The sequence below is a fragment of the Camelina sativa genome, chromosome 12 (assembly GCF_000633955.1).
Source record: "Camelina sativa cultivar DH55 chromosome 12, Cs, whole genome shotgun sequence".
Lineage (NCBI taxonomy): Eukaryota > Viridiplantae > Streptophyta > Magnoliopsida > Brassicales > Brassicaceae > Camelina > Camelina sativa.
The window spans coordinates 8530145-8539111 of record NC_025696.1 but is presented as its reverse complement, the minus strand read 5'-3'; the positions used below and the strand labels follow the sequence as shown (position 1 = coordinate 8539111).

General features: G+C 35.9%; 1 pseudogene; it reads left to right on the top strand.

Moving 5' to 3' along the window:
- Positions 2010-2417, top strand: LOC104733315 (annotated as a pseudogene).

The following is an 8967-nucleotide window of genomic DNA, read 5'->3' as shown; positions in this document are numbered from 1 at the left end:
GGGGAATGGAGGGTCAAACACAAACACAAACAGGGTGACTCGGGTGGAGCGGTTCATCTCGTGGTCTCGTCCGATGGAGGGTTGGGTTACGGTCAACACGGACGGAGCGTCACATGGTAATCTGTGAGACGCGACTGTAGGAGGTGCGGTTTGGGATGTTGAGGGTGAATAGCTCGTGGGTTTTGCGCAGAACATAGTTTCATGCACTGCTCCGTTGGCCGAGTTGTGGGGTGTATACTATGGGTTGGTTTTAGCTTGGGAACGAGGATGGCGAAGGGTGGTGTTAGAGGTGGATTCAGAGTTGGTTGTGAATTTTCTACCTTTAGGGATTCACGACACTCATCCACTGGTGTTCCTGGTACGTTTGTGCCATGACTTTATTTCAAGGGACTGGTTAGTCCGGGTGACTCATGTGTATAAGAAGGCTAATTGTCTTGCTGACGGGTTAGGAAACTATTTGTTTTCTTTACCGCTTCGTTTTCATGTATTAGATGTGTGTCCGGAGGCTTGTAGTTCGGTGCTTATAGACGATAGGAACGGAACGTCGATTCCGCTTTCTGTCCGTATGTAATGTTTCTATTTGAATAAAACTATGGGATTTCTCCCCTGTCCATTACAAAAAAAAACTCGCAGTTTGAAGATAATTACTTTATTAATAAAGATATATATAACAAACCACTGAATGAGATGTTTAATAGTAACTTGCTATCCTATCATCTTGCCTAGCTCTACCACTGCAGGGCCCAATCATAGTCAAAAGGTCACATACGAGATGAGATAAATAACAATCCAATGAAATCAAGAAATTGAGATAGGCAGTGTTTTCACCATAAACTATTTCTTCCTACAAGGATAACTTCTGTTCCACGAACATTTTTGTTTAAATTTCTATTAGATTACCTCCATATAAAACAACAGCTTAAGATGTGAATTTATGACCTTAAACATCACTAGTATGTATTATAATTAATATTTAGTTACATATCTTAACTCTTGAGCTATTGGAGAGTTATGGTTTATTTAGTTTTGAAAGAATTTTAATAGATAATGATATAATTTAATAAAGAAAGAGATAAATAATAATGTATTTGAGTGCATTCTAAAATTAATAGTTCATATAATGTTTTTTTTGGTGAATATAGTTCACATAATGTTATTGTTATGGTTTATTTAGTTTTGAAAGGTTTTTAATAGATAATGATATAATTTAGTAAAGAAAGAGATAGGTGATAATGTATTTGAGTGCATTCTAAAATTAATAGTTCATATAATGCTTTTTTTTGGTGAATATAGTTCACATAATGCTATTGTTATGGTTTATTTAGTTTTGAAAGAATTTTAATAGATAATGATATAATTTAATAAAGAAAGAGATAGATAATAATGTATTTGAGTTTTTAAAATGACACATGTCAAAAGTTATTTTAACAATAACATTATGTGAATTATTTATTTTAAAATGTCAGAAAATAGGAGTTAATTGAATATAATAATGATATTATTTAATAAAGTAAACATAGATAACAATGTATTTGAGATTTTTTTTTAAATGACTCATGTCACAAAGAGTCAAAGGCATATGGCACATGTGAGTATGGATGAACCTTATTTTATTATACTCCCTCCCTTTTTTAGATGATTTTTAGACTAATGCACACTAATCAAGAAATTATTGAATTTTTGTTTATTGTTACACAAAAACATAATTTAATATACCAATTCAACCAGTAAGAAAACAATCTGCATAATATAAATAGTTAATACCAATCCAATTAATTTTGCATAGATTTTTGAGAAAAACATCTATTTTAGAAGAAAAATATAAATTTAAAAAATAATATTTGAAAAAAATGAAGGGAATATAAGATAAGATCTTTGAAAATCTTAGTCATTCATTCGTGAGATGTACTTAAAAAAAGATGTATGCTCACCAAAAAAAAAAATGGGATGCTAAAACCTAAAGTTCATTTCTTGTAAAACATTCACAATTGTTATTTAAATTATTCATAATGTGCGGCTCATACGCATTTAACATACTGTTTAGTGTCACATTCATGGTTATTGTCTTTAGTTTTCTATGTGAGGCGTGACTGCATTTAGATGTTGATATCATCAATAATATTGATCCAAATGTTCAATTGGGACTACACTGCAAATCGAAGGACAAAGATCTCGGATCACAATCTTTAGTCCCTCATCAACACTGGGGACTTAGAGAAGCTATTAACAGTTGGGAAACAACTTTGTTCTTTTGTCACTTTAAATGGAGAAGTCAAGATAAATGGTTTGATATTCTTGTAACTAAGAGAGATCAATATGTATGTAAACATCATCCGTGTGTTTGGAGTATAAGACATGATGGTCCATGTAGATTAACAGGTCAAGAAAAATGTTGTCCTTGGAATGATATTATTTGAATACCATTGTAACAAGATTTCACAATTATAAGCTAAAGAATAAAAATATATTATTTTCGTCTTTCCGTTTGTTTAGCCCTACATGATATAAAAATTTAAACCTTAAGAGACATAACATAACATGACATAGACTTACCCATTAAACGAGAGATGAAAACCGGTTCATTTAAGAACAAGAGTTTCATTTAGACCGAGTTGGTTTAAGAACGGGGTTTTGATGTAGACCTATGTCTTGATTGTGAAAGGTAATTTAGTATGGATCTGATACAATCCTGCACTTTTTTAGAGTATTATAGTAAAGACTTAGGAAAATTAAGAGCCAAAACATGTTCCAAAAATGGTTTAGTTCCACCTTAGTCGAATTATGAAGAATTTTTGTACAACGTTAATTGGAGAAGAAAGTAGAAACAGGGGAAACTAGGAGACCTTATTAGATAGTGAAATACAAAAGTTAATCATATTCATACCAATTACCATCCACTTCTATATTTTGTTATATTATTGAGATGTGGAACAAAGATAGATAAAAGAATATATCAAACCCTTTCCCCCTCTATAAACTCAACTTAACACCTATAGTAGCTATAAAATGTCAAAACCTTGGATCCTAGAACCCTGCTGGGTCAATTTGACCTGCCCCTAAGACCACTAAAGAGAAAGAACCTCAGAAACAAGCTCAAAGTTTGAAGATAATTACTTTATTAATAAAAAGATATATAACAAACCAATCTTAGTCATTTATTCATAATGTGTGGCTCATACGCATTTAACATACTGTTTAGTGTCACATTCATGGTTATTCTCTTAGGTTGTCTATGTGAGGCGAGACTGCATTTTGATGTTGATATCTGTTCAGGACTAACTTTATCTCATTGAGAATCAGTTTTTAAATTATGCTGATGTTATCATCAATCATGTGCAAAATCATATATTCTTTATGTCTATTGGGGGTTGGTTTTTGTTTCGTATATCATATGATATTATCTGTTTGCATATTCCCTTATATTCGATCAGATGGGTAAGATTGCTGATGATTAGTAAGTGTAGTTCCTTGGCACTTTTTCCTGCTTACTCTTGTTTGTCTTTCTCCTTACATTATAAGTTTCTCAAATCAGATGTTACCCTAGTTTTCTAGAAATCTTTGCCATCTTCAAGTATATATAGTTGACTTTATGTTTTGAAATAAAGTTTTGTAAAACATACACTTCTTCTTCTTCTTCTTCTCTGTTTTGTTTCAAACTTTTAATATTTGTTTGGTCTGTCTAATCTACACTCTAGAGTAATTTACATAGAGATTCAATATGTGTCTTTGTCACGGCTAATCTCGAATTAGTTTAGAAGTGCTAAGACTTGAGGTATTCAATGGTTTGTTTTTTTTGTTTTTTTCAATTTTAAGTTGATAGTTTTAGCTTATTAGTCTCTGTTTTAACACTCATTCTTATTTCTATTTTGTAGATGGATTCTTCACCATTGCCAAACCAAGAAAATGAAGAAGCCGAAGAAGAGTTGATATCACCTACTACTAATCTAGGCAAAAGAAAAGAGGTTCCAGAAGGTAGTGGAGCAACTTCTAAACCACCTAAGCAGCCTAAGGAACCGGCTACAAGGTCCCCTGTCTGGAAACACTTCACGAGAGTCAAGGAGCTGAAGGACAAATGCAAGTGTAATCATTGTCAAAGAATATTGGGATGTGCATCAGCGTCTGGGACTTCAAACTTGAAGAAGCATCTAGATTTGACTTGCAAGGAATATAAGGCATGGGAGCAGAGGCAATCTCAACATATTATTAAGGAAGATGGAAATCATGAAAACTGGAAAGTTTCTGAAGAAATTTTCAGAGAGGCTTCTAATGAGATGCTTGTGTTGGCAGAGTTGCCACTAGCATTTGTTGAAGGATTAGCTTGGAGACACTTTTGCAGTAAGATGCATCTCTTTAAGCCTCATTCAAGAAGAACTGCTACTAGAAACATTGTTGAAATGTTTGTGAGAAGGAAAGCAGCTCTGAAGAAGTGGATTGCAGGTAATAAGACAAGAGTGTCTCTGACAACTGATATTTGGGTTGCAAATGTTACTCGTGCGAGCTATATGGTGATCACACTTCATTTTATTGATGCGAACTGGGAGCTCAAGAAGCTGATTATTGGTTTTAAGTATGTCACGGATCACACAGGGAAGACAATATCTTCTGTTCTGTTGGAATGTTTAGCTGAATGGGGGATAGAGAAGATCTTCACAATCACAGTGGATAATGCAACTGCAAACTCTACTGCACTCCTAAAGTTTCAGAAACAATTCAAGTTAGTGAATAATGATGCATTTGTGATGGATGGGGAGTTTATGCATATGAGGTGTTGTGCCCACATTATGAATCTGATTGTCAGAGACGGTTTGCATGAAATGACGGGTAAAGTAACAGCCATTCGTAATGCTATTCAGTATGTGAGGTCTAATATTAAAAGATGTGATTCATTTGAGCAGAAGGTTGTAACTGGTAAGATGACTAGAGGGAGTTTGCCTTTGGATGTCAAAACAAGGTGGAATTCAACCTACTTTATGCTGTCAACAGCCTTGAAGTTTAGATCAGCATTTGATAAGATGGAAATGGAGGACAAGTTATACAATGACTTCTTTCTAGAAGTAGTGGATGGTGAAAAAAGGATTGGGCCGCCTTGTTTTACTGATTGGAATGATGTGGAGAGATTAGTAAAGTTTCTAGCAATCTTTTACAAATCCACTTTGGTTATATCTGCATCTACTAGTGTTGCCTCTTACAAATGCTTTGGTGAGATAGTAACTATAGAGAAGAGTCTGATGGCCTTGAGTACTAGTTTAGACAAGGAATTGAGAACAAAAGCTGATGAGATGATAGCTAAGTTTTAAAAGTATTAGGATGGAATGAAGCATATAAATAAAATGTTTATTGTTGCTAGTGTCTTTGATCCAAGGAAGAAAACGCAGTTTGCTAATATGTGTTTTGAAAAGCTTTATGGTAAAGAGAGTTCAGATGTAAAAGAGATGAAAAAATCAGTCAATGATGTTTTGAAAGCTTTGCTTACGGACTATAGTGCATTTCATAACAAAGGAACAAACAGTCAGTCATCACAGTCAAATCTGACATCAGCAGTAGCTGGCCGAGAATACAATGATGCAAGTCATACCACTGATTTAATGGATGATGATGTTGGGTATGAAGTTCCAGAGTCGATGGATTCTACTTATCAAGAGATGGTTGATGAAAGTGGAGTCACTGATCCAAGAGATGAGTTAGACATTTATCTGAAAGAAAAAGTGGAGATTCCTAAAACGATTAATGGGAATAGAATAGTCTGTATTGTCTTCGTGGAAAGTGAACAGTAGTAAGTATCCAGTTTTAGAAGAAATAGCAAAAGATGTGTTAGCAATGCAGGTTTCTTCTGTTGCATCTGAAAGTGCATTTAGCACTAGTGGTCGTATCATAGAACCAAAAAGGAGCTGTTTAAGTCATTATATGGTTGAAGTCTTGATGTGCACAGAGCAGTGGCTGAAGTGTGAGCTGAATTCAAATGACAAAACAGTTACAAATGCACAACTTCTTGCTGATGTTGAAATGTTTGATAATCTTCAGAGAGGTAACAATCTTTTGTTAAATTCTTTTTTGTCAATCTTGAGTAGCGTTTTAACATTCATATTTTTGTTATTCACTTGATATTTTCCAGAGTTCGATGGTGCAGTTGACTCAAGCTAGAATCATATTCGGATTATCAGATATAAGGTAATTTCATGGTCTTTTGTTGCTTGTTACTTGTTTGTTATTACACTACTACATATAGTAACAACCTGCTTTGCTCTTGGAACAGAGAAACAATGAAAATGTCTATGATTCTTGATTCTTGATGTTAGTACTCTTCTTTGGTTCTTGATGTTTCTTACAATTTTCTTAAGACCACTTCAAGCTTTTTTAAGACTTTTTGAATTTGGTTTTGGATGTTACTACTCTAGTCTCTACTACTTGTTTATGTTTTCGATTATACTTTTGGATTATGTTTTGGATTAGTCTTCTCAATTCGTTAATTCTTAACCCAGTTCGTAGTATTTCGGGTATATTTCGGGTATAGTGGGGGATTCACTTATTTCGGGTATATTTTGGTATTTAAAAAAAATACCCGAACTGACCCGAACCTGAAAAAACCCGAACCGAATCCAAGCTGAAATTTTCATAATACTTATATGATTCTATAAATTATAAACCCGAAATACCCGAACCGAACCCGAACCGATACCCAAATGCCCACGCCTAGTTCAGTCTACTGAATCTCGTGTTATTGATTGTAAAGAGGAGTTACAATATATATATATACATTCACATAAGATCTTGTTACTAACTAGATAACAACATATCTAAAATAATATAACTACTATAAGATGAATGCAGATCACAAGTATATTCCAAAACTATAGGTTGATTTTTTATATCTTGTTGAGCATGCGGATTCCAAATGCCCAACTTGGCAACTATGTTTTCAAACTCGCGACGACTAAGTGCCTTAGTAAACACGTCTGCGAGTTGCTCCTTTGTATGAACTTTCTGTGTTCGAATATCTCCAGCTTGTATAGCATCACGAACATTATGACAATCTATCTCCACTCCTTTAGTTCTCTCATGAAACACTGGATTAGCTGCAATGTACAGAGCGGCCTGATTATCACAATGTAAGTCTGTTGGTTCACGTTGAGACACCCCAAAATCAGCCATTAAGTGTCACAACCACTCCAGCTCCTTAACAGTTAACGCCATACACCGGTACCCTGCTTCTGCAGAAGAGAGAGCTGCAACCTTCTGTTTTTTAGTCTTCCAAAAAATTGGAGAAGAGCCAAGCGTGACGAACCAACCACTCACAGAACGTCTCGTCAGAGGACACCCTCCCCAATCAGAATCACACCAGCCATACAGCTTTAAGTCACACTCAGAAGACAATAGCACACCCTGTACCGGCGTTCCTTTCAATTACCGCACAACACGCAATGCACAGTTCCAATGATCAGCTCTATGACTGTGCATAAACTGAGACAGAACATGAACAACATAAGTCAAATCTGGTCGAGTAGCCAAAAGATACACAAGTCACCCTACCAACCGTCGATAACGTTCTGGTTCTTTTAACAACGGACCATCAGAAAGAGCAAGCTTGTGTTGTTGTTCAATATGAAACGCAGTAGGCTGTGATCCTAGATATCCCACTTCACTAATGATACCCATTGTGTACTTTCTTTGACAGAGAAAAATACCATCATTATTTCTTGCCACCTCAATCCCTAAGAAGTATTTTAGCGAACCCAGGTCTTTGATATGAAAACACTCGCCGAGATACTGCTTAAACTGTGCTATGCCTGCTGTATCATTACCGCCAATGATAATGTCATCTACGTACACCAGGATGTAGATTTCAGATGTACCACATCGCAAGTGAAATATTGAATAATCAGAGTGTGATTCCTTGAAGCCATACTTCGTAAGTGCTCCCTTCAACTTAGCAAACCAACATCTTGGAGCTTGCTTTAATCCATAGAGAGACTTCTTCAGTAAACACACTGAGTTTCTATCTTCATTGTTACGGAAACCAGGTGGAAGTTGCATATACACTTCCTCCTCCAAATCCCCATGTAAGAAAGCGTTGTTTACATTCATCTGATGCAACTCCCACTGTTTTGCTGCAGCAACTCCAAGAAACGTCCGAACCGTCGTCATCTTGACAACAGGTCCAAAGTTCTCATCATAATCCACACCTTCTTTTTGATTGTTCCCCAAGACTACTAAACGGGCTTTGTGTCTCTCCAACATTCCATCAGCTCTATACTTGAGTTTATAAATCCACTTACAGCCAATCGCCTTTTTTCCTGGAAGAAGAGTTGTCACTGTCCACGTTTGATTATGTTTGAGAGCATCAATTTCCTTCTGCATTGCCTCTCGCCACTCTTTGTAAGCCACTGCATCACAAAAGGTAGTAGGCTCTGTGCTTGCAATAATTGATGCCAGAAATGCTCTATACTTCGGAGAAAATTGGCTGTAGACGATGTATTTTGAGATTGGGAAATCAATTCCTTCAACTGACTCGTCTGCAGTTTTGTCTGAATCACACACAACCTGCAACACATAGTCCTTCAGTCTAGCTGGCATGGCTTTCTCACGCTTGCCACGTCCGAGTTGTTCAACCGGAGGTGCTTCGGCAACACCCTCTTCTGCAACGTCATTTGCTGCATCATTCTCTTCCTCTGCTTCTCGAGACAAAATGTCAGTCTCGGCAAGTACTTCATCTACTGTAGTATCAGTACTCGTCTCTAGTGTCTCATTACTAGCCTCTTGTTCTGTTTCCAGGTTAGCAACTACAATCTCTTCTTCAACCACATATACTAACTCACCAAAATCAGCAGTGTTGTTCAACAATGCTTCTCGATCACCTCTGAATTCACCTGAACTCATCGGAAAAGCCTTTTCAACAAAAACCACATCTCGTGATACAAAGACTTTGTCGGTTTCTAAATCATACATGTTCCAACCCTTTTTCCCAAACGG